This window comes from Schistocerca nitens, chromosome 2 (genome assembly GCF_023898315.1).
Source record: "Schistocerca nitens isolate TAMUIC-IGC-003100 chromosome 2, iqSchNite1.1, whole genome shotgun sequence".
NCBI classification, from domain to species: Eukaryota; Metazoa; Arthropoda; class Insecta; order Orthoptera; family Acrididae; genus Schistocerca; species Schistocerca nitens.
In genome coordinates, this window is record NC_064615.1 from 1,157,136,596 (window position 1) to 1,157,162,040 (window position 25,445).

The 25,445-nt window shown below is 48.0% G+C and overlaps 1 protein-coding gene across 1 annotated transcript in view; it reads left to right on the top strand.

Annotated features, from left to right (window-relative positions):
• LOC126235610 (uncharacterized) overlaps nucleotides 1–25,445 on the top strand; it is a 167,405-nt gene that overhangs the window by 87,124 nt on the left and 54,836 nt on the right. The gene's annotated exons all lie outside the window — the stretch shown is intronic.

Consider the following 25,445-nt stretch of genomic DNA (forward strand, 5'->3'; position numbering starts at 1 on the left):
AGTTATCAACGCGCTGTTGCTCTAGTGTAGATACCTTCTGCAGCCGCGAACGCAATTGAAGCGGTGGCTACCGTCGTTCCTTCTTAACACTGATTCCCGTGTTCGAGACCATATTGGGTTTTTTAATTATTTTATTTTCCTGCCTCTCTATCAGAATTATCTACGAATGTTTTTTTCTAAGTTATGTTGAAATAATGTTGTCATTATTCGCCAATTAACTTTATGTGTAATTAATGAATTAAAAAGTAATAAACGAATGAGACAAGCTGATCTAACATCATCTGGGCTGCCTCATGTATCGTTATAACCAAATATTTTATAAATGTTAATCTACATTCAGATCCGATGATGGCACCTTTAGTGTGTTGAAACCGGTTATCCAGTAAACAATATTTAAGCGATCTTGGCTTCTGAATTATTTCTACAACAGAGTGATCGCCCCACTACGCACTGTGTGTTCCCTTTTTAACTTATTTCTTTACACAGTAAATTAACTGACGAATAACGACAACAGTGTTTGAACATAAATTGGAATAAACATTCGTAGATAATTCAGAGAGTGAGGGGGAAAAAAAGGAAAAACCGGGTTTCGAACTCGCAGCGCAAAGTTCAGAAATCGCTATGGTAGCCGCAGAGCCACCGCTCCAGTTGAATGCTTACCAGCTAAGAGGTGTCTACACTATAGTAACAGCGCATTGAAAACTTTGACCGTCGTTTTCTCAGAAGCGGTAGAGTAAGCAGATAAGCCGAGACACGTGTTCGCTTATTTTGTCCCCGCTTTCACTGAGCGAAGTTGCAGCAAGATCGGGGTATTTCCTCGGGAACACAGGAAGAAACCATAGTAATAATGTAATTCAAGGCTCGCAAGAAAAGATTTAAGTGGTCCTTTTTCCCGCACACTGTTAATGAGTGGGACGGTAGAGAAATAACCCTAACCTTCTGCCAGGCACGTAAGTCCGGATTGCCAAGAAATCCTGTTGATGTAGTCATGTAGATGTAACGACGAAATTATGTTTTAATTACGACATGTGACTTTCATTTGATTTAAACATCGAAGTTGTTTGCTGTTTCAAAATGGTTCAAATGCCTCTGAGCACTATGGGACTCAACTGCTGTGGTCATAAGTCCCCTAGAACTTAGAACTACTTAAACCTAACTAACCTAAGGACATCACACACATCCATGCCCCAGGCAGGATTCGAACCAGCGACCGTAGCAGTCGCACGGTTCCGGACTGCGCGCCTAGAACCGCGAGACCACCGCGGCCGGCTCGTTTGTTGTTTATTTACTTTTTGTTCAATAGTTTCAGGCATATACAAACACCTAGGCGCGTTAAATTGATATTGAAATAAAGTGTCATGCGTGGACCAATAACAATAAATTCCCACCTACTTGTTATAGTACTGCAGTATCTGCCAGCGTATTCAGAAGTGGATATCGCATACGAAGTTCCTAGGGTGTTTGTCGAAGTCGTCTGCAATATCCATTACAAAGTTTGAATGTAGCTTCGTAAAAGTTCCGTGAGCAAACGATCTGAGTTGCTGGCGAATACAGTTTATCCTCACTAGACAGTATATATTATCATTATACATGAGGTGAGTAGGGTTTCGCCGCGTTGCGGTGGCCGAGCGGTTCCAGGCGCTTCAGTGACGAACCGCACGGCTGCTTCAGTCGCAGGTTGGAACTCTACCTCGGGCATAGATGTCTGTGATGCCCTTAGGCTAGCTAGGTTTAAGTAGTTCTAGGTCTAGGGGCTGATGACCTAAGCAGTTAGGTCGCATAGTTCTTGAAGCCATTTTTTGACCTTTCGCGTAAATTTTCTTTACATAAACCGTCGTATCTTTTGATTGCGCTGACATAGAAGCTCACTTTTTTACACCAGCAAGGGACCGGTTACAGCAAGAAGTGCGATACATTTCCGCTTATTATGTCCACCCGTTCTGGAGTTAAACGGGTTTTAAGGGTTGGGTAGACCGATAGACGGTCAAGAAAGTGAGACTAGTAGGGTTCCGTTTTTACCGGTTTAGGTGACGAAATCCTAACAACGAAAACACTGAAGATGAGGGCCGCATAAATAACACCCGCTACTCTTTATTCGAAATGTTCTATTTGCTGTCGATACATAAGCATATTAGTCGTAGCTACGTTTTCGATCCAAATCACGTTTACAGGAATGCAAATAGAATGTATTTGCCTATACACGTGGTAATTCACATCCCAGTATTAATGCCACCGCGTTTTAGAAGTACGAACATTCTCATTGCTAGCTAGCTTAAGAAACACTTCTGCTAATGAACGTTTTCTGGCTGTGGCGAGTCTAGTGGAGAATTCGAAACAATGCAGAATACGTTTGGCAGCTATGTAGCCGTTTATTTCCTGGGGTGGTGCAGAATTATCCTACAAAATTTACTCTTTAATAACAGTAATTTGTTATTTCGATAATCATCCCGAATGATTGTCGCATAAGTGGTGACATAAAGGAAGAAAATTCATGTTTTTGAGTCCAGAAAGCTCTATGCAACAGAAACTGCAGATTTTCATTTCGAAATTGCCTGCTTGTTCATGTCTGGGGTAATAATAGAGGGCTGTTTGCCTAGGTTGTCTGCTAGCATAGTGAAAGGAAGGTCTGGTTTGTTTTCGGTTCTAATCTCTCTGGAGGCAGGTAGAATATCAGTAAAGCAATTTTAAGAAATTCTCGCGCACCCAATACGTTTTATCGCTACCTTTATTCTGTACTGGCGCCCTGTGCATGTCAATATGACACTCTTGTAGAATTTCATACATGTTACTGCCTACTTTTTCCGCTTCTGTCAATAATGGAATTGACTTAAGCGTGGCACTGAATGATTTTTAACTGAATTTCGTTATGAATCTTCACGCATTGCTAAATTTGCACACTTTCATGGTAGGTCAGCAACGGTAATCCAGTATGACTGGTCTGAACGTTGACACAGACCGTTTCGCGGCCGAATGCGGATAATATTTTGCTACTTCGTAACGATCTGGGGTTCTTTGTCTTACTGAAACAGTTAAGTCATCTCGATAAGTTGAAATTCATTTTTATTTGTCCAGTTCATACCAATTAGCGTTTGTTCTTTCAGTTCTGTCTTATATTTACGTGTTGTATTTAACACACTAATCAGCATTAATATAGTCTTACAAATTATGGAATACAGTCTAAAAAAGTTCAGATAGTTTGTCAATTTCACGCCTGCGCATAGTATGTTGGTAGCACTTCGTCGCCTTGCCTGTTATGCTGTGTAGCAGACTTTAAAGCCGTGCGGATCAGCATAACGAAAAGGCGAGGGGTCTCGCTCGTTTTGTCCACGACTGTACATCAGGGCGAGTGTTTTTTGTATGAGAGTGATAGGTATACTCGATGTGTAAATAAAATGTAGGTTAAGTATTTGTGGGACGATATAGAATATGAGAGAGTTCGAGTTGGTTGTTATTTTTCGACTTAGAGGGTTTGTTAGATCGAATTGCTTAGACGAGTAGCTACGAGAGCGCGAGGGATGTGATTTCAGAAAATCCCCGTCTCTCAGTGGTCAACTAAAGATGGAGCGAGCAATGTTCTCGGCTTAGGTACTGGGGGGTGTGCTCTGGCCATGTGCTAGACCGTGTGGATTGAACAACAGTATTAGGGTCATAGTTTAGCTATAACATTTGCAGAGGAATATGTCTGACGCGAGTATAAAAGTCCAGACTGTGATATGGGCGGTCTCGCGCTCGTGGTGTGTGAGAGAGGCAAAGCAGACGATTTTGAGTAATCACAGGTGACTTGGGTCAGTGGCTTAGTTTGCCACAATTTTCTTGTATTGGTAGCGAAACACGAACTGACCATCAGAATTGAAGCGTGGTTCATTTGTATAGACAGAATGTGATATAAGAATGTAGGTTAGTACACGTTAGTAAACGGAAGGAAGCATAAGTGCATGTTAGACAACGAACATGGGTCGGTAAAAGGACATAGTGGTCGGTAGGGACTTTAACTATTTCACTTCAAGTCTAGGTGGACGTGGCAGTTTACCACATCTGAGAGGTTAATTAATTGATCAGGTTAATCAAGAAGCATGCGAACTTTGTTACATTCACTTGCGGAGGTACTAAGCTAGGTGCGCGCGATGGCTCATGTGTACGGACGTGTGTTTTAGCGAAGATCTTGGATTAGATAATCGAAGCATGTGGGCTGAATAATGAGAATCAGGTGATCAGTTAACTTAGTGAGAGTATTCTTTGTCTGACAGAGTCACGTGGTCTAGCGCGTGTTGTGAGGACAAGGAAGTTTCCTACTCGGTAGAAAAAACATTCCTGTTTGATAGTGTCTGTTCGTCTCTATCGGTCTTGAATTGCAAAGTTTATGGGGATGAGAGCGTCCTTTGTGCTCCATCACACATACTGGTGGGGTCGTATGTGGCGTGAGGGTGGTTTGGACAAGCAAGCGTGTCGGTTCCTGTCCATCGGTGCTGGGAATTTGCTAACTTTAGGACCGATATAGCTTTTAGTGTGTCACATGACAGAACTTTCCAAACATCTCAGGCGGTTGCGTGAGGTAGGTATCAGCCGGTTCTAACCTGTTAAGAAAAATAAATTTGGGGTTTTTTTTTTTTTTTTTGTGGTTTTCGGGCGCACAACTTCAATGGTCATTAGCGCCCTGACTACTCTAAGAATGCACCGCGAGGCACAAGTTGACAACAACAACTAAAAGGGAAAACACAATAAAAGACAGACTGACAGGCATAGGATTAAAAAACATCATCAAATGTCCTTAGCGAGGTTTGTCAAATTGATAAAACAAAGAACACGAGCAGCTGCTCGTGGGTCATCCGCTAAAATGGCATCTAAAGTAGTAGGCAGGTTAAGATCGAGGCGCAGTGTTTTAAGATCGGGACAGGACATTAAAATGTGACTAACCGTCAGCAAGTGCCCACATGGGCAGAACGGCGCCGGCGCAGCCGTCAGCAGATGGCGATGGCTGAACCGGCAGTGTCCAATTCTTAACCTTGCTAAAACGACCTCCTCCCGCCGAGAAGGGCGTGAGGAGGACGTCCAAGCCACGGGAAGAGGTTTTAAGGCCCGAAGCTTGTTGTCGGTAAGTGCAGCCCAATCGGCATGCCACAGCGACACAACGCGCCGACAAATGACCCTGCTAAAATCGGACGAAGGGACACAACAAGAAGCTGTCCGAGGCTGGAGGACCGCAGCCTTGGCCGCGGCATCTGCAGCTTCGTTCCCAGGGATACCGACATGGCCAGGAACCCACATAAAGCTAACCGGCGTACCGACGGCCACCAGCTGCTGAAGAGAGCGTTGGATCCGGTGTACGAAAGGGTGAACCGGGTACGGATCACTGAGGCTCTGGATGGCGCTCAGGGAATCTGAGCAGATGACATAAGCAGAATGTCGGTGGCGGCAGATGTACAGAACAGCCTGGTAGAGGGCAAAGAGCTCAGCTGTGAAGACCGAACAATGGCCATGGAGCCGGTATTGGAAACTTTGTGCCCCGACAATAAAGGAACACCCGACCCCGTCATTGGTCTTAGAGCCATCTGTATAAATGAAAGTCATGTTGTTGAACTTCGAACGAAGTTCCAAAAAACAGGAGTGGTAGACCGAACCGGGGGTGACCTCTTTTGGGAGCGAGCTGAGGTCGAGGTGAACGCGGACCTGAGCCTGGAGCCAAGGTGGCGTGCGGCTCTCGCCCACTCGAAAGGTTGCAGGGAGTGAAAAATGAAGGTGTTGAAGGAGGCGACGAAAGCGAACTCCAGGGGGTAGCAAGGCAGAGACATACAACCCGTATTGAAAGTCAAGAGAGTCGTCAAAAAAGGAAAGATAAGAAGGATGGTCGGGCATTGACAGTAGCCGACAGGCATACCGACAAAGCAGTATATCGCGCCGGTAGGTGAGTGGCAATTCGCCAGCGTCAGCATGAAGACTCTCTACGGGACTGGTATAAAATGCTCCGATCGCAAGTCGTAAACCCCGATGTTGTATGGAGTTGAGGCGGCGTAAGATGGATGGCCGTGCAGAGGAGTAGACGAAGCTCCCATAATCCAGCTTGGAGCGGACGATCGACCGATATAGACGAAGTAGGACGGTTCGATCCGCTCCCCACGACATACCACTGAGAACACGGAGGACATTTAAAGAACGGGTACAACGGGTGGCCAAATATGACACATGTGGAGACCAGCTAAGTTTCCTGTCAAAGGTAAGGCCTAAAAATTTGATTGTCTCCACGAGTGGGAGAGCAACGGGACCGAGTCGTAAGGACGGTGGGAGAAACTCTTTGTAGCGCCAGAAGTTAATACAGACCGTCTTCTCGGCAGAAAAACGGAAGCCATTGGCGACACTCCAAGAGTAAAGACGGTCAAGAGAACGCTGAAGACAGCGCTCCAGGACACGTGGACACTGCGCGCTGCAATAGATGGTAAAATCGTCCACGAAAAGGGAGCCTGATACATCAGCTGGGAGGCAATCCATTATTGGATTGATCGCGATGGCAAAGAGAGCGACGCTCAAAACTGAGCCCTGTGGCACCCCATTCTCCTGGCGAAAGGTGTCGGACAGGACAGAACCCACACGCACCCGAAACTGTCTATCCATTAAAAAGGAACGAATAAAAAGAGGGAGGCGACCGCGAAAGCCCCACGTATGCATGGTGCGGAGAATGCCCGCCCTCCAACAGGTGTCGTAAGCCTTCTCCAAATCAAAGAACACAGCCGCGGTCGGGCGCTTCCGCAAGAAGTTATTCATGATGAAGGTCGACAAGGTAACCAGATGGTCGACAGCAGAGCGGCGCCTTCGAAATCCACATTGTACATTGGTAAGTAGGCGTCGAGACTCGAGCAGCCAAACCAATCGAGAGTTAACCATTCGCTCCATCACTTTACAGACACAGCTGGTAAGCGAGATAGGTCGATAACTGGAAGGCAAGTGCTTGTCCTTCCCCGGCTTAGGAATCGGGACAACAATAGACTCGCGCCAGCATGCGGGAACATGTCCCTCAATCCAGATGCGATTGTAAGTACGAAGAAGAAAACCTTTACCCGCAGGAGAAAGGTTCTTCAGCATCTGGATATGAATAGAATCAGGCCCTGGAGCGGAGGACCGTGATCGGCCAAGTGCGTTTTCCAGTTCCCGCATGGTGAATGGGGCATTATAACCTTCACGATTCGAGGAGCGGAAGTTAGGTGGCCTCGCTTCCTCTGCCTGTTTGCGGGGGAGGAAGGCAGGGTGGTAATGAGCGGAGCTCGAAACCTCGGCGAAAAAGCGGCCGAAGGCATTAGAGACAGCCTCAGGGGCCACAAGGACTTCATTCGCGACCTTCAAGCCTGAAACTGGGGAGTGGACCTTAGTGCCAGATACCCGGCGCAGGCTACCCCAGACAACAGAAGAAGGAGTAGAACTATTGAAGGTGCTGGTGAAAGCAGCCCAGCTGGCTTTCTTGCTTTCTTTAATAATACGACGACACTGAGCACGTAATCGTTTATAATTAATGCAATTCGCCACTGTAGGGTGGCGTTTAAAGGTGCGTAAAGCACGTCGACGAGCACGTAAAGCGTCCCTACATGCTGCGGTCCACCAGGGGACCGGTACGCGACGTGGAGAAGAAGTAGGGTGAGGGATGGAATATTCAGCAGCAGCGAGAATGACTTCCGTGAGGTGTGCGACCTGACGATCACAGCTTGTGAAGGTTTGATCCTGAAAGGTCGCCCTGGAAGAGAAGAGCCCCCAGTCTGCCTTGGAGATGGTCCAACGAGAGGAGCACGGAGAGGGAGTATGCTGCAGGAGATGGATAACACACGGGAAGTGGTCGCTCGAATATGCATCAGCAAGTGCATACCACTCAAACCGGCGTGCAAGTTGGGGAGTACATATAGAGAGGTCTAAATGGGAATAGGTATGAGATGTGTCCGAAAGAAAAGTAGGGGCGCCAGTATTGAGGCAGACAAGATTGAGCTGGTTGAAAAGGTCTGCTAACAAGGAGCCCCTCGGGCAGGATGCTGGAGAGCCCCAAAGAGGATGGTGGGCATTGAAGTCTCCAGTTAACAAAAATGGTGCAGGTAGCTGAGTAATAAGTTGCGTCATGTCTGCCCTGGTAACGGCAGATGACGATGGAGCGTAAACGGTACAAAAGGAAAACGTGAAAGTGGGGAGAGTAATGCGGATGGCTACTGCCTGCAGGCCGGTGTGCAACGTGATGGGATCGTAGTAAATATCATCCCGGACCAGCAACGTAACCCCTCCATGAGCTGGGATACCTACCACAGGGGGTAGGTCAAAACGCACAGAGGTGTAGTGTGCCAAGGCAATTTGATCGCATGGGCGAAGCTTCGTTTCCTGGAGGGCTACGACGAGCGGACGATGCGAGCGGAGCAGCAACTTCAAGTCCTCTCGGTTGGAGCGAACGCTGCGAATATTCCAGTTAATAAGTGCCATCGTAAGAAAAGGAAGATGAGAGAAGGGGTCACCTCGAAGGCCGCTTAGGGCCTGGCTTCGAGCGAGCACTGCCGCCGCTAGCAGGAGGCAGACAGTCATCGCCCATGGGGTCTATAGGGTCATCGGCCATCTCAGGAGGATGGCCGGGAGGGGGAGCTTCCTCCGCCGGTGAACGGCCAGATGTTCGGCGACCAGCGGTGCGGCCAGGCGAAACGGATGACGGCCTGGGGCGGCAACCGCTGGGTGGCGCAGGAGAAGAAAGGCGCCGCGGCGGAGAAGGAGAACTGTGCTTCCTATGCGCCTTTTTAGAAGGACGTTTGGTGGAAGTACCGGTCGAAGGCTGGGAGGTCGAGGAACGGAGGAAGTCTGCACGGGATGGTTCCTTCTTGAAGGCCCGTGCATCTGACTTCGGGGTCTTCGACTGAGCAGAAGCTGAGGAAGTGGCTGGTGTCTGTGGGGTGATGGGAGGAAGAGGAGACGTCGACCGCGCGATCTTAGCACCGGCCGAACGGACGACCGTGGTGCTGAAGGTCAGATCGCATGTCTGGGTTGCTACCTCCCGGGTAGTCCGAGGAGAGGCGAGGACAGTGCTGTATTTCCCCGCTGGGAGCAGCGTGGGCTTCCTACTAGCCAATAGCTTGCGAGCAGCCGAGGTGGACACTTTCTCTTTGACTCGAATTTCCTGGATACAGCGTTCTTCCTTATAGACAGGACAGTCGCGGGAGGATGCGGCATGGTCACCCTGACAGTTCACACAACGAGGAGACGGAGGTGGACAGTCACCCTCATGGGCATCCCTGCCACAAGTGACACATTTAGCCGCATTGGAACAAGACTGTCGAGTGTGATTGAAACGCTGACACTGGTAGCAGCGCGTAGGTGTCGGGACATAGGGGCGTACTGAAATGACCTCGTAGCCCGCCTTGATGCGCGATGGCAGCTTAACACTATCGAAGGTTAAGAAAAGTGTCCGGGTCGGTACAAGGTCATTGTTGACCTTTTTCATGACCCTATGGACAGCCGTCACGCCCTGCTCAGCGAGGAAAGATTGAATCTCCTCGTCAGTCAAGCCGTCGAGGGATCTAGTATAGACCACACCACGAGACGAATTCAAAGTTCGGTGAGCCTCCACCCGGACAGGGAATGTGTAAAGGAGTGTGGCCCGAAGCAGTTTTCGTGCCTGAAAGGCGCTCTCAGTTTCGAGTAACAGGGTACCGTTACGCAATCTGGTACAAGATTTGACAGATCCAGCTATGGCATCGACGCCCTTCTGGATAACGAAAGGGTTGACAGAGGAAAAATCCTTTCCTTCCTCAGATCGAGAAACGACGAGGAACTGTGGGGCAGGCGGTAGTATTTTTGTCACTGTTGGCTGGTCACGTTTCCGTTTGTGGGTCGAAGTCGAAAGCGATGGAGTAGAATCCATTGCGGAGGAATCCCCCATGATTGCCAGCGTCTCCGATGGCGCGCTCCTTCCTTGTGGGGACCCTCTCAGAGGGCACTCCCGCCTTAGGTGAATGTTTACACCTCAGGTCACACCTCCCGAGAAACAGACGGAGGGACCAATCGGCATGGTCAGAAGGTATCAGCTCAGGCAATCACCCCTCCCCGGGCCTGGCCTTTACCAGGGGGTACGCGCGTGCCTTACATGTCTACCCAGGGCGGGGACTTACGCATTACCCCGTCACCGGCTACGCGTGCGAACGCGTGGGTCGGCCTTCAGACACGCACAGGGAGGAAGGAAGAAGAGGAAAAAGAAGAGAGAGGGAGAAAGAGGACAGACTGTCTCAAACGCCGAGGCGGAGACCAGAGAAGGCAAGGAGAAGAAGGCAATGACAAAGCAAGGAGAAGGAGGCAAGGAGAAGGCAAGGAGAAGGAGGCAAGGAGAAGGCAAGGAGAAGAAGGCAATGAGAAGGCAAGGAGAAAAAGGCAATGAGAAGGCAAGGAGAAAAAGGCAATGAGAAGGCAAGGAGAAAAAGGCAATGAGAAGGCAAGGTGAAGTCAAGGGAAAGAGTAAGGAAGACAGTGAAGTGGAGAAGAGCAAAGAAAGGAACCAACAAAAGGAATGAAGAAACGAGAAGTGAAAAACCAAAAAGACCACGATTATAGGTCGGGAAACCGTCCGTCTCCGGACGCAGGTGCTAACTACCCCCGTGAGGGGGATGGTCTCCTTTTAGTCGCCTCTTACGACAGGCAGGAATACCTCGGGCCTATTCTAATCCCCGGACCCGCAGGGGGAATGCCGTCTCTGTGCTTCCTCTGCCGCGTGCAGTGTCTGGCGCACCTTAATGTAGCATCGCACTCCGTCGGCGATGGTTTCAGTCGCACCTCCTGCCCTCTGGGCAGTTGATGTGAGCAACAGGATAGAGAGCCTCCTCGCGGAGAACATAAGAACTAATTGCAACAACCTGCTCGCAGAGAACGGACGATTTGTCTCGGAGCAGGTGAATGGTGGCCGTTCACCACTCCCCCCGCCCTAAGAACTCGTCCGCTCAACGCTCACCCCACCGCTCTCGACTCTAGCCAGAGCATTGAGCAAAGCAACTCAGGTGCCACTCTGGTCTCTGCGGTCTTAGCTCATGCAGTAATACAGCTCGCGGCTCGACCTGCTTGACTCAGCGCCTCTGCATCGGAGTTCATCTCTACTGGATATTGTTCTTCGTAGTAATACCGGTATGTATATTACATAATTATGTTATGTATACATCATTTGTTTTTATTTTATTTTTATTTGTTTAAACTGATCAGATTATGTTCCTGACGACTCCTCTTACTATAGGATTTTGTATTATGGGCACTCGAATTTACGCTTTAATTACGAGCGAACCGATAAACTTATCGCAAAATGTGATACACCAATATTTTCCTTGTTTTATTCTGCGTAAGGCTGTATGCTACACTTTGGTCTTACAGTCAAATTTATATATTTTTTTCTTATTGTAGTACGGATTTTCCGATTTTAGGCGTCTTCGGAAGGAAACGTTCACTTTAAAAATATATGACTTGCGATGTATTTGTTCCAGGTTAATGAAATTTTACTATGTTATTTGTGTAGAAACAGCGATCGATTAAACAGGTGGGGCACTAGAAGGTTGCTGTACCCAACGCTGTATGAACCAGTCCTGCAAATGTTATGCATCCTGCGAACATCAGCTCCCTCTGAGCAGGACAAATATGCAACGACAGAAGGAACAGACTCACTTCAAGTAAAACTGAACAAATTTTATTTGTAAACCAGAACATTGATTAGTTTTTCCTATAACATATACTCAGTGTGTGTGTCGACTGTGTATACTAAAATATGTTACAGTTTTTGTATGTTAATTTTTAAGCAATTAAAATTTGTTTACATAATATGAATCAGTCTTATTTTCAAAATTTCCCTACCGGATAAAAGTACTTAGAATTTTATTGTAATGTTTTTATTTTTTTTACCAGATGAAATGTATAACTTTTCTATCTCAAAGTGACTCAGGATGTAATATAAACCTATCAGTGATTTTCCTTCATTGCAGACTGCAGTCCTACTGTACTTTATGAATGAAAATACAACCGTTTGATAAAGTGTCATTATTACTTCATTTCACGCTATCACTATTTAGATGTGGAGGTTTGTTTTGCAGGGCACTCAAAAGTGTCGTTATCAGCATGCTATTTTAGCTTTGTAGCAATTATCACGTGCAAAGGTGAAATGTTTATTACATACCTCACATGTCGGAGTGATTTTTGTCACAATATTACAATCATTCAGACATGTCAGATATTTTATGACTATTTCACCTTTGACCATGATAATGGCTACAAAGCCAAAACCACGATAGTGCAAAATAAATCAATAATCAAGAACTGTCATATCGTGGAAATTTCAATAAACAATACAAAATTCTTACTCATTATCTGTGTTACTTCAAAATAGGATCAAAACACATATAGTACCGGAATAAGCCAGGTTTAAAGGGCAATGTGCCTTCCACTTATTTTCTATTGTGAATGAGTGGTGAGTAATGAAAAAGAGCTAGTTCATTTCAATGAGTGAACAGTTCTGATCCGATCTCTGAAAAGAACAGTTTTGCCCATCTCTAACGGCAGCCCGGAAGATTGGTCACTTGTGCCTCGCCAGTAGCGTGAAAAGCCTGTGGCATTGCATTGGTTTGCCCATATCTGGCCTTGTCCAAGAAAGAGGACGTTAAATGTGTGGTGTCAACGACAGACATCACACTTGCTAGGTGGTAGCCTTTAAATCGGCCGCGGTCCGTTAATATACGTCGGACCCGCGTGTCGCCACTGTCAGTGATTGCAGACCGAGCGCCGCCACACGGCAGGTCTAGAGAGACGTCCTAGCACTCGCCCCAGTTGTACAGCAGACTTTGCCAGAGATGGATCAATGACAAATACGCTATTTGCCGAGACGATAGTTAGCATAGCCTTCAGCTACGTCATTTGCTGCGACCTAGCAAGGCGCCATTACCAGTTTATATTGAGATTGTAACTATGTATCTTCAAGAGCGATGTTCTCCAATTATGGATTAAAGTTAAGTATTCACGCAACTACGTTCTTTATTTATTAGACTCAACTCCTTTAATTGTTCCAGACCTCACGCCAGTCTGCGTGAGCTGAAACGCGTGCATTTCGTCCTCCTCTAGGAACACGGTGTTGGCTCTTCTGCCAACACAGCAAAATGTCCTCAAAGTTGGATGTGTAAGAGGGTTAGAGCTGTAGATTGTAGCATATACAATGAATCAAAGCAATAATGAAACTTCACCTCATAAGATTTGCAGACTAAGGGATGCAGAATAATGTAAATCGTTAAGAAATTCGTGTAATTTATCCAGCTAATGTGAAACAAAACGATTAAAAGAAATTAAACAATCACATCTACTTAATATTTATGTTAAGATTTATTGGGATGTTTGAATGAATTTTGTTTGCCGTGTCTTCCGGCTGCATGAAAGAAACCAGCTTGGAGCTGTTAGCGAGCGCGCAGCGCACGCGTAAGTGCACTCGTAAGTGCAGAGTAAGCATGTCAGCGGTTATGTCAGACGGCGTGTAGCCTCGAGAGACCGGCCGCTACTGTAGCGCGGAATATCACGCACATAGCGTGTACGAGAAACAACGATGAATTATTAATTGCTAAACATCTAGAATAAGAGTTTTAAAAAAGCTGTTAGTTAGACCATAATACACTTAACATTATTCTATATGTCATACGTGGAGGATAGGGCAGTAATTTGCTGTCTGTTTTTGTAACTACTCAGACGCGCCGCGTGGCGAGACGCTGAATGTGGCAGCGCACGTGGTGATAAGATACGTCATCGTGCGGAGCGCTGTTACTGGCTGAAAAACAATGATGATCGCTGGCAAGTTCTTGGCAAGGAGAGGGAAATGAGAGGGAAATGAGGCGCAAGGAGGCGCAAGGAGGAGACAGCGCTGAAGACAGGAGGGGAGGCGAAAGCTGATATGTTGCCCCGCCAACAGCTGGTCCCGTAAACAAAGCATACGAGGCGTATGCATTTAAAGCCCTGGCTTTTTCTGTTCCAATTACTTACAGTTACCTGCAGCAAATACGTAACTACGACATATAGTACAACACACTAGACGTCAACGTAACAAGTATTACGAAAAACACGGAGTAAATACACTCCACATGTACTGGTTTGCAGAATAGTTGGCAATAGATAACATAGAAGAATATTATTCGGAGTTAGCAGCCGCGGTACTGCCAACAACAAGTGTAATGGTTGTATTTGAATCAAGTCAGTTGCGTGACGTCTAATGCGTGTCATTGCTTGCAAAACAAAAAAACGTTATCATACATAAAAATATGATCAAAAATACATGACAATACTGGAAATTGACAATTGAGAATGGCTGCGAACCCCATGGTGGCCAGGCACGTCGTGCTTCCAAGTCCCTGGAGAAAATTACTTAAACTAAGCTGAAATAAAACCTAACATAAAACACTAATTAGGCGTGATTAATCACGCGATCTCAAAGCATAAGGGTTACGATTCCGCAAAGTGTATCTAGGACAACCCTGTGGAGGTAATCTCCGTTTTTTCTTTCGTCTTTGTTCCACTTCAGGTGGACTAAGGTCATTAGCGCCCAGTCACGTTAGTGCACTAACAGCGTAGAAAAACGCAAGGGGGCAACATCAAAAAGTACTTACAAGGAAGCAGAGAAACCAAATAAAAGAGTTACATCCTTTTGGACAAGTCCGTCAGTGAACTAAAACGAAGGACACGAGCAGCTGCTCGAGTGTCATCAGCTAAAAGTTCCTGTAAGGTAGACAGCAGACATAGGACACCACGAGAGTGAATAAAACAGGGAAAGGACAATAAAACATGGTGCAGTGTCAATGGATGACCACAGGTTCACTTCGGGGCGGGGTCACCAGACAACAGGTAGCAGTGGCTAAATCGGCAGTGCCCAATCCGCGACATGGCCCAAATGACCTCCACTCGCCGGGAAGGGGGTGAGGAGGTCAACCAAGTCGTCGGGATCGGTTTGATGGCCCTAAGCTTATTTTCATGGAGAGAGGACCAAGCCTCATGCCACAATGATGAAACGCGCTGACAAAGAACCTCACTAACATCAGTTGATGGCACACGAATGGAAGTTGTTCAAGGCAGCAGGACAGCAGCCTTGGCCGCAGCATGAGCAGCTTCATTCCTAGGCCCATCAATGTGGCCCGGAACCCTTAAAAAAAAGAAAAAGACACGAGCGCCGGTATCAGCTAGCGACTCAAGGGGCCATTGAATTCGTTTCTCGAGAGGGAGGTCCAAATATGTGCCACGGAGACTCTGAATGGCGCTCAAAGAATCAGAGCAGATGGCATAGGGAGAATGACGATGGCGGCGGATACACTGAACAGCCTGATAGAGAGCAAAAAGCTCAGCTGTAAAGCTTGAACACTGGTCAAGGAGCTGGTATTGAAAGGTATCATCCCAACGACAAAGGCACATCCGATGCCAGCAGTCTTGGAGCCATCTGCGTAAATGAAGACGTTATTAGCGAGTCTAGAATGAAGTTCGACAAACCCCGAGCGGCATATCGAATCTGTGATCCTCTCCTTTGGGAGCGACCTGAGTTCAAGGTGAACGTGGCGTCGGGCTCTCACCCACTCGAAAAGCAGGCGACGAAAGCGAACTCTAGGAGGTAACAGGGAAGAGACCTACAGCCCGTATTGGTGGTCGAGAGAGTCGTCAAAGAAAGAGAAGTATGACGGGTGGTCGAGCATTGACATCAGTCGGCAGGCGTATCGACAAAGCAACATATCGCGCCGGTAGCTTAGCGGTAATGCGGCAGTTTCTGCATACAAAAGCAACAGGGCTGGTGTAGAATGCTCCAGTCGCCAGACGTAAACCCCGATGGTGAACAGAGTTTAGATGGCGTAAGATGGACAGCCAGGCAGAAGAGTAGGCAAAGCTCCCATAATCTAGCTTTGATTTGACAATGGACCGTTATAAGCGAAGCAGGACCATTCGATCTGCTCCACATGACGTACCGCTGAGAACACTGAGGACTTTTAGGGAACGGGTACAACGAGCAGCCAAGTAAGACACATGTTGAGACCAGCAAAGTTTCCTGTCATATGTAAGATCTAAAAACTTTGTTGTCTCCACGAATGGGAGAGCAATAGGACCGAGATCTAAGGATGGTGGAAGAAACTTTGTAACGCCAGAAGTTCATAGAGACCGTTTTCTCACCAGAAAAACGGAAACATTTAGCGACACTCCAGGAATATAAACGGTCTAGACAATGCTGAAGACAGCGCTCCAGGAGACATGTTCTCTGAGCGCTGCAGTAGATCGTAAAGCCGTCCACGAAAAGAGAGCCTGAAACGTCAGCTGGAAGGCAATCCATTATTGGATTGATAGCTATGGCAAAAAGGGCCATGCTCGAAACGGAGCCCTGGGGCACCCCATTCTCCTGGCGAAAGGCATCTGACGAAATAGATACCCTGAACATTCGACCCATTAAAAATGCATTAATAGAAAGAGGGAGGCGGCCGTGAAGGCCCCAAGCGCGCATGGTTCGGAGAATGCCCGTCCTCCAACAGGTGTCGTAAACTTTCTCCAAATTTAAGAACACAGCCACCGTCTGGTGCTTACGCAAAAAGTTGTCATAATGAAGGTAGACAAGGTAACTACGTGGTCAACAGCAGAGCGGCGCCTACGAAGGCCACATGGGACATCAGTAAGGAGGCGTCGATATTCAAGGAGCCAAACCAATCGAAAATTTACCATGCGCTTCATCACCTTGCAGACGAAGCTGGTAAGGGAGATGGGGGCGATAACTGGAAGGAAGGTGTTTGTCCTTTCCTGGTTTGGGTTCTATGGGTTCAAATGGCTCTGAGCACTATGGGACTTAACATCTTAGGTCATCAGTCCCCTAGAACGTAGAACTACTTAAACCTAACTAACCTAAGGACATCACACACATCCATTCCCGAGGCGGGATTCGAACCTGTGACCGTAGCACTCCCGCCGTTCCGGTCTGTAGCGCCTAGAACCGCACGGCCACCACGGCCGGCTCCTGGTTTGGGTATGGGAACAACAATTGCTTCACGCCAGCGTGTGGGAACATGACCTTCAGTCCAGATGGTATTACAGGCGCGAAGAAGGAAGCTTTTACCGGCAGGAAAAAGGTTCTTCAGCATCTGAATATGGGTACCATCGGGCCTCGGAGTAGAGGATCGGGACCGGGCCAGTGCACTTTCGAGTTCACGCACGGTGAATGTGGCATTGTAACTTTCACGATTCAAAGACTGGAAAGAAGGTGGCCGTGCCTCCTCTGCTTGTTTTCAGGGGACGAAGGCAGGGTGGTAATGGGCAAAGCTTGAAACCTCCGCAAAAAAGCGTCCGAAGGTATTTGAGACATCCTCAGGATCCACGTCATTCGCTACAGTCAGGCCAGAAATCGGGGAGTGGACCTTGGTGCCAGATAGCTGGTGTAGGCCACCCCAGACAACCGAAGGAGTAAAACTGTTGAATGAGCTGGTGAAAGCCACTCACCAAGGTTTTTGCTTTCTTTGATAACACGACGACATAGTGCACGGAGTCGTTTGAAACTGATACAGTTCGCCATTGTAGGGTGGCGGTGGGAGTTGCGTAAAGCACTTCGCCAAGCACGAATAGCATCGCAACGTCCGTGAGGTATGCGACCTGACTATCGCAGTGGGAGAAATCTTGATCACGGAATGTCGCCAGGGAGGTGAAAAGCCCCCAGTCGGCTTTGGAGATGTTCCAGCTAGTGGAATGTGGAGAAAAGGTGTCATTCAGGAGATGGATTACGCTGTGGAAATGGTCGCTCGAGTATGTGTCAGACAGAGCACACCACTCGAACCGACGTGCAAGTTGGATAGTGGATAGTGAGAGGTCCAGGTGGGAATAGATACGCGTTGTGTACGGAAGGAATGTAGGTGCACCGGTATTTAAGCAGACTAGATTGAGATGGTTGAAAAGGTCGGCCAAGAGGGAGCCTCTCGGGCAGGATGCTGGGGAGCCCCAAAGGGGTTGGTGGGCATTAAAGTCTTCAATCAACAAAAATGGTGTAGGAAGCTGAGTGATCAGTTGTATCATGTCTGCCCTAGTAAAGGCAGACGATGGTGGAGTGTAAACAGTACAAATGGAAAATGTGAAAGTGGGGAGAGTAATTCGGCGGTAACTGCCTACAGTTCTGTGTGCAATGTGATTGGATCATAGTAGACATCATCGCGTACCAGCAACATGACCCCTCCGTGAGCCTGAATACCTGCCACAGGGGGTAGGTCAAAACGCACGGAGGTATAGTGTGTCAGGTCAATACGGTCACATGGGCGTAACTTCATTTCTTGGAGACCTACGACAAGCAGGCAGTGCATTCGAAGGAGCGATTTTAGTTCCTCTTGGTGGGAGCGAATGCCGCGAATATTCCACTGAAGAAGTGCCATTATGAAAACGAAAAGAAAAAAGAAAAAGAAAGAAACAAGAAAGGGTCACCTCAATGGCCGCTGAGTGCCTGGCTGCGAGGGAGCACTGCTGCTGAAATCGATAGGTGGTGAGTCATGGTCCATCAACTCAACAGTTGCGTCTGCCCCATTCCTGAGCTGGTCAGGAGTGGCAGCTTCCTCCGCCGGTCAAAGACCAGATGATCGGCTACCAGCTGTGCAGCCTGGCGAAACTGAACATGGCTGAGGACGGCAATTTGCGCCTCTGCAGAGATGGAAAACTCTTTTTTTCTATAAGCCTTCATTGAAGAATTACGTTTTGTCAAAATAACAGTTGATGGCTGTGAAGTTTGTGTATACAAGAAATCTTCGCGTGTCAGTTCTTTTTTGAAGGTCCGAGCACCTGATTTAGAGATCCTCATCTTAGCAGTAGCAGATGATGATGATTGAGCCTTACGGTTGGTGGGAGGAAGAGGAGACGTTGATCGGGCGATCTTGGCACTGGCCGATCTGACGACCGAATCGCTAAATGTTAGATCGCATGTCTGTGTAGCTACCTCCCTGGTAGGCCGAGGAGAGGCGAGAACGGTACTGTATCTCCCTGCCGGAAGCACAGTGGGGCTTTCTGCTATTGAATAACTTGTGAGCAACCGAGGTCGACACCTTCTGTTTCACTCTAATTTCCTGTATACTTTTGTCATCTTTGTAGATGGGCCAGTCGCGAGAGGAGGCAGCATGGTCGCCCATGCAGTTGACACAATGAGGGGACGGAGGTGGACAGTCACCATTATGAGCGTCCCTGCCACAGGTAACGCATTTAGCTACACTTGAACAAGACTGCCATGTATGGTTAAACCGCTGGCATTGGTAACACCTTGTAGGGCTGGGTACATACGGCCGAACAGAAATGATCTCATACCCCGCTTTAATTCGTGAAGGCAATTACACATTGTCGAATGTCAGGAATATTGTTCCGGTCAGTATGAGGTCCTTGTCGATCCTTTTCACGTCTCTATGGATGGCCGTCACTCCCTGATCAGAGAGGAAAGACAGAATCTCATCATCAGTTAGAGCGTCGAGTGACCTGGTGTACACCACGCCACGCGATGAAATCAAGGTGCGGTGGGCCTCCACCCATACAGGGAATATGTGTAAGAGTGGCTCGAAGTAATTTTAAGGCCTGGAAGGCTTTCTCTGTCTTCAACAGCAAGGTACCGTTGCGCAACCGAGTACAAGATTTCATTGGTCCTGCAATCGCATCTACACCCTTCTGAATGACGAAAGGGTTGACTGTTGAAAAATCGTGACCATTAGATCTTGTGATAACAAGAAACTTCAGTACTGGTGGTAGAATTTTCGGAACACGAGTTTCATGTGTCTTTTTTGGGCAGAAGATAGGTGAGAATAAGAGAAATCCATTGCGGGTGAATCCCCCACGATTGCCACCATCTTCGATGGCGCGATCCTTCCTTGTGGGGGGACCCCCCTCAGAGGGCATTCCCGCCTTAGGTGATTGTCCACACCTCCCGAGAAACGGACGGATAGACCAATCGGCACATTCGGAAGGTAACAGCTCAGGCAATCACCCCTCCCAGGGCGTGGCCTTTACCAGGGCGTACCTGTATCCCTTCCTTGTTGACCCAGGGCGGGGAATTACGCGTTACACCGTCACCGGCTACACATGCGAACGCGTGGGTCGGCCTTCAGACACGCACGGGGAGGAAGGAAGAGAGGAAAGAGAGAGAGGGATAGAAGAAAGTCTCAAACGCTGAAGCGGAGAATAGGACAAGGAAAAGAAGACAAGGATAATAGGGCAAGGAGAATGAGGCAGAGATAGAAGTAAGGGCATGAAAGCAAGGAGAAGAGTGAAATTAGGGCAAGACCAATAGAGGAAGAAAGCGTGAGGATGGAGAAAAGAAAGGAAACAGGATCCTGGAGCGTTCAAACGTCCGTCTCCGGAAGAAAGCTCGTTACATTACTCCCAAGAAGAGGGAGTGTGAAGGGTGGTAAGGGGGGGTGCGGGAAGGATTGGGGTCGAGGAGGGATGGGAAATGGGGGTAGGGCAGCCCGGAAAGGAAGGAGAACTGCACTAGCTCGGGACCCCGTGCTCGCCACACACGTATCCACAAAAGAGTTGTGGACCCCCTGGGGGGCACTTGAGGTGGAGGTGACACAGGTGTATCGGGAGCTGCGACCTGTTGTGGTGACACAGCCCTACAATGGTAAGGTTGCAGGCGGTCAAAGTGCACTATCACCGTACGATTGGTTAATTGCAGTTCTGCATTGACTGCTGAGGTCAACTGTACAATCTGATACGGGCCTTCAAAGTGGGGAGACAACTTTTTAGTTCGTCCCTTTTGATTGCCAGGTTTCATAGTAATACTAAATCACCTGTTTGATAAGTCAGTAAAACAGCGTTTTTCCTTTGCCTGTGCAACTGGTTATTAGTAGGTTTGATATTATTCCTCTTTACCTTATACCAGATCGCTTTACTTCCTTTATTTCTACACCCTGAGGTAGTTTATTTCGAAAGGCGAATTCACCGGCCATCCAAACACAGCTTCGTTAGGGGTATGCCCCGTGGATTCATGTATTCGGGTGTTGTATGCAGAACATATGTCCAATCAGCGTGCGTTTTTTCAACATAATAGGATAACATTTTACAAATTGTACAGTGTACGCGTTCAGTGCGACCGTTGGCTTTAGGATGGAAGGGAGTTGTACGCCATTTTTTGATTCTTAGCAATTTACAAACTTGTACAAATAGAGCAGACATGAAATTGGTTCCTTGGTCCGCTAAAATGGTTGGCTGGTTGTTTGAAGTTTAAGGGACCAAACAGCAAGGTCATCCGTCCCTTGTTTCAAATATGGTCCATTCCGCTAATGGAACATCTCAAGAAAGTCAGAACAATAAAAGGATAAAAAGCTAAAAATGTAAAAGGGCAGTCATGTCCGTTAAAATGGCATCAGGACTTCCAAAAGGTAGTTTCATACGATTTACAAACTCTCTTGCCACAGTTTCAGCTGTCATGTCGGCGAGGTGAACCAAAATTAGATAACGAGAAAAGTGATCAATAACAGACAAAATGTGTATGTTGCCTTGTTGCGACTGTGGAAAAGGACCTAGGATATCTAAAGCTAGAATTTCGAAGGGTGAAGATGCCTGAGGAAGTTTTTTTTTTGTTTGGTTTTAGGGCGCAAAACTGCTATGGTCATTAGCGCCCAGCCTGTGACTTAGGAAATAGTAAAAAAAAAACCGATACAGAAAATCAGCAGCAATGGGAACAAAGTCATAAAATTGGAGAAACTAAAAGCAGAAGGAAGGCTTAAAAATCCACTACAGAAAGGGGTTGGTTGTCCCCAAAAAAGCTTCAAATGACTCACGTCATTTCACTAGCACTAATAAACTGGAGAACGAGGTCGGCTGAGCGCGTGTCATCTGCTAAAATCGACGATAGATCAGGCGATAGCTGTAGACGGGCGCGTAACGGATTAAAATAGGGGCATTCAATTAAAAGGTGTCTTACCGTCCACAGCTGAGAGCAGTGGGGACAGAGTGGGGGAGGATCGCCGCTTAAAAGATGTCGATGGCTAAAAAGACAGTGCCCTATCCGGAGTCTAGTTAAAATTACCTCCTCCCGACGACGCGTTCGGGAGGAAGAAGTCCAAGCGCAAGGAAGAGCTTTCACTTCCCGCAATTTATTATTGGGAAGTGTTAACCAATGCGCATGCCATAAATGAGCAACTTTGCGACATAAACCGCTCCGTAGATCGGGGAATGGAAGCGATTGAATAGCTGGCCGAGGAAGAGAGACTGCAGCCTTGGCCGCTATATCGGCCGCCTCATTCCCACAGATACCAGCGTGTCCCGGGAGCCAGAGGAACGCCACCGAGACGCCCCCCAGGTGCAGCAAGCGCAGACAGTCCTGAATCCGGTGGACCAGAGGGTGCACAGGGTAAAGAGCTTGGAGACTGAGGAGAGAGCTGAGAGAATCTGAGCAGATAACGTACTGTATCCGCCGATGGCGGCGGATGTAGTGGACAGCCTGGAGAACAGCGTAAAGCTCCGCAGTATACACCGAACACTGGTCGGGAAGCCGAAAGTGATTTGGGGTGTCGCCAACAATATAGGCACTCCCTACACCTAACGATGTTTTCGAGCCGTCGGTGTAAATAAAGGTGGCGTCCGTCATTTGTGCACATAGAGCAGCAAATGCCCGACGATAAACAAGTGTAGGGGTACCATCCTTGGGAAATCGACAAAGGTCACGGAGCAGGCAGATCCGGGGACGGAGCCAAGGCGGTGCTGTACCCGAAGTTGTCAAAAAGGTTTTAGGAAAGCGGAAGGAAAGAGAACGGAGCAGTTGACGGAAGCTGACTCCCGGGGGTAGTAGGGAGGAGGAGCGGCCAGCATACCCTACATCAAATGAGGCGTCGAAAAAAAGGGCATGGGCTGGATTAGCAGGCATGGAAGACAGATGGCTAGCATAACGACTTAGAAGGATCGCTCGCCGATTGGACAGCGGAGGTTCAGCAGTCTCAGCATAAAGGCTTTCCACAGGGCTAGTGTAAAAAGCTCCAGATACTAAACGTAATCCACGGTGGTGGATAGAGTCGAGACGCCGAAGAATAGACGGCCGAGCAGGAGTAGACTATGCTTCCATAATCCAATTTCGAGCGCACTAAGGCGCGATAGAGGCGGAGGAGGACCACTCGGTCCGCTCCCCAGGAGGTACCATTCAGGACACGGAGGGTGTTAAGCGATCGCAGACAGCGAGCCGAAAGATAGGAAACGTGGGAGGACCAGCACAGTTTTCTGTCAAACGTAAGACCCAAGAATTTAGCGACGTCTGAAAACGGAAGGTTGACAGGTCCTAGATGTAAGGAGGGCGGAAGAAACTCCTTACGTCGCCAAAAATTAACACAAACGGTCTTACTGGGAGAGAAACGGAAGCCTGTTTCGATGCTCCAAGAGTGGAGCCGATCAAGACATCCTTGAAGACGTCGTTCAAGCAGGCTGTTCCGTTGAGAGCTGTAATAGATCGCAAAATCATCCACAAAGAGGGAGCCCGAGACATCGGGAAGGAGACAATCCATAATTGGATTTATAGCGATGGCAAACAGTACAACACTCAGCACGGAGCCCTGGGGTACCCCGTTTTCTTGGGAGAAAGTACGGGAGAGAGTAGTGTTCACCCGCACCCTAAATGTGCGCTCTGCCATAAATTCGCGACGAAAAAGGGGCAGCCGGCCTCGAAAGCCCAAAGAGAACAGTGTGTGGAGGATGCCTGTCCTCCAACAGGTATCGTATGCTCTCTCCAGATCAAAAAAATATTGCTACCGTTTGGCGTTTCCGGAGAAAATTGTTCATGATATAAGTGGAGAGAGCAACAAGATGGTCAACTGCAGAACGATGCTTTCGGAATCCGCATTGGGCTGGTGTTAAAAGACTGCGGGATTCAAGCCACCAAGCTAAACGGTAATTCACCATACGCTCCAAAACCTTACAGACACTACTCGTGAGAGAAATGGGCCGATAGCTAGAGGGGAGAAGTTTGTCCTTTCCAGGGTTCGGAACAGGAACGACGATAGCTTCCTGCCATCGTCTGGGAAAAGTACTGTCGGTCCAAATTCGATTATAAAGGCGAAGGAGGTAATGCAGACTATGGGTTGATAAATGCAGCAACATTTGGACGTGGATACCATCTGGTCCTGGGGCGGAGGAGCGAGAAGAAGAGAGTGCATGTTGGAGTTCCCGCAAGGAGAAAACAGTATTGTATCTTTCGCGATTTTGAGAGGAGAAAGCAAGAGGTCGCACTTCCGCTGCACGTTTCTTCGGGAGAAACGCTGGCGGGTAATTTGAAGAGCTCGAAATCTCGGCAAAGTGCTGACCCAACGAGTTAGAAATTGCGACGGGGTCCACTAATGTGTCATGCGCGACAGTGAGCCCAGAGACCGGGGAGAAACTAGGCGCGCCTGAGAACCGTCGAAGCCGACTCCAAACTTCCGAGGAGGGAGTGAAGTTGTTAAATGAGCTAATAAAGAATTTCCAGCTTGCCTTCTTGCTATCGCGGATGACACGACGGCATCGCGTTCGTAGCTGCTTATAGCGGATACAGTTGGCCAAAGTAGGATGGTGGCGGAAAACGCGGAGAGCACGTCGCCGCTCACGTAGTGCATCACGGCATGCCTCGTTCCACCAAGAAACTGGGGGGCGCCGGGGCAATTCGGAGGTGCGTGGTATTGAATGTTCCGCAGCTGTAGGAATAACGTCGGTAATATGTGTGACCTCATCGTCGACGCTTGGAAAGTGACGGTCATCGAATGTCGCTAGAAACGAAAAAAGTGTCCAATCGGCTTGAGTAAACTTCCAGCGCTGCAGGCGCATATATGGCCGTTGAGGCTGCAGTCTAAGGACACATGGAAAGTGGTCATTGGAGTGTGTATCATCAAGGGCGAACCATTCGAAGCGCCGAGCTAGCGGAACAATACCGACCGCAAGGTCCAAATGAGATAAATTTGCCGTGGAGGCAAACAAAAACGTAGGGACCCCAGTGTTGAGGCAAACTAGATCTGCTTGGTGGAAGACGTCTAGCAATAGTGAGCCACGTGGACAAGGATGTGGAGATCCCCAAAGCGGGTGGTGGGCATTGAAGTCCCCAACCAGCAAATATGGGGGTGGAAGCTGACCAAGAAGATGAAGGAGATCAGCTCGTGCCATTGGTGTGGACGATGGAATGTATACAGTACAAAGAGAGAACGTGTATCAGGAAAGGGAAAGACGGACGGCGACAGCTTGGAAGGAAGTGTTTAAATGGATTGGGTGATAATGGACAGTTTCATGGAGAAGAATCATGAGTCCTCCATGTGTTGGAGTGCCTTCAACAGAGGGGAGATCATATCAGACGGACTGAAAATGAGGGAGAACAAAGCGGTCATGGGGACGCAGCTTTTTTTCCTGAAGACAGAAGATGACTGGCGAGTAGGATTGTAAGAGGATCGACAATTCATCCCGATTGGCTCGAATACCGCGGATATTCCAGTGGATAATGGACATAGGGTGAACAGAAAATG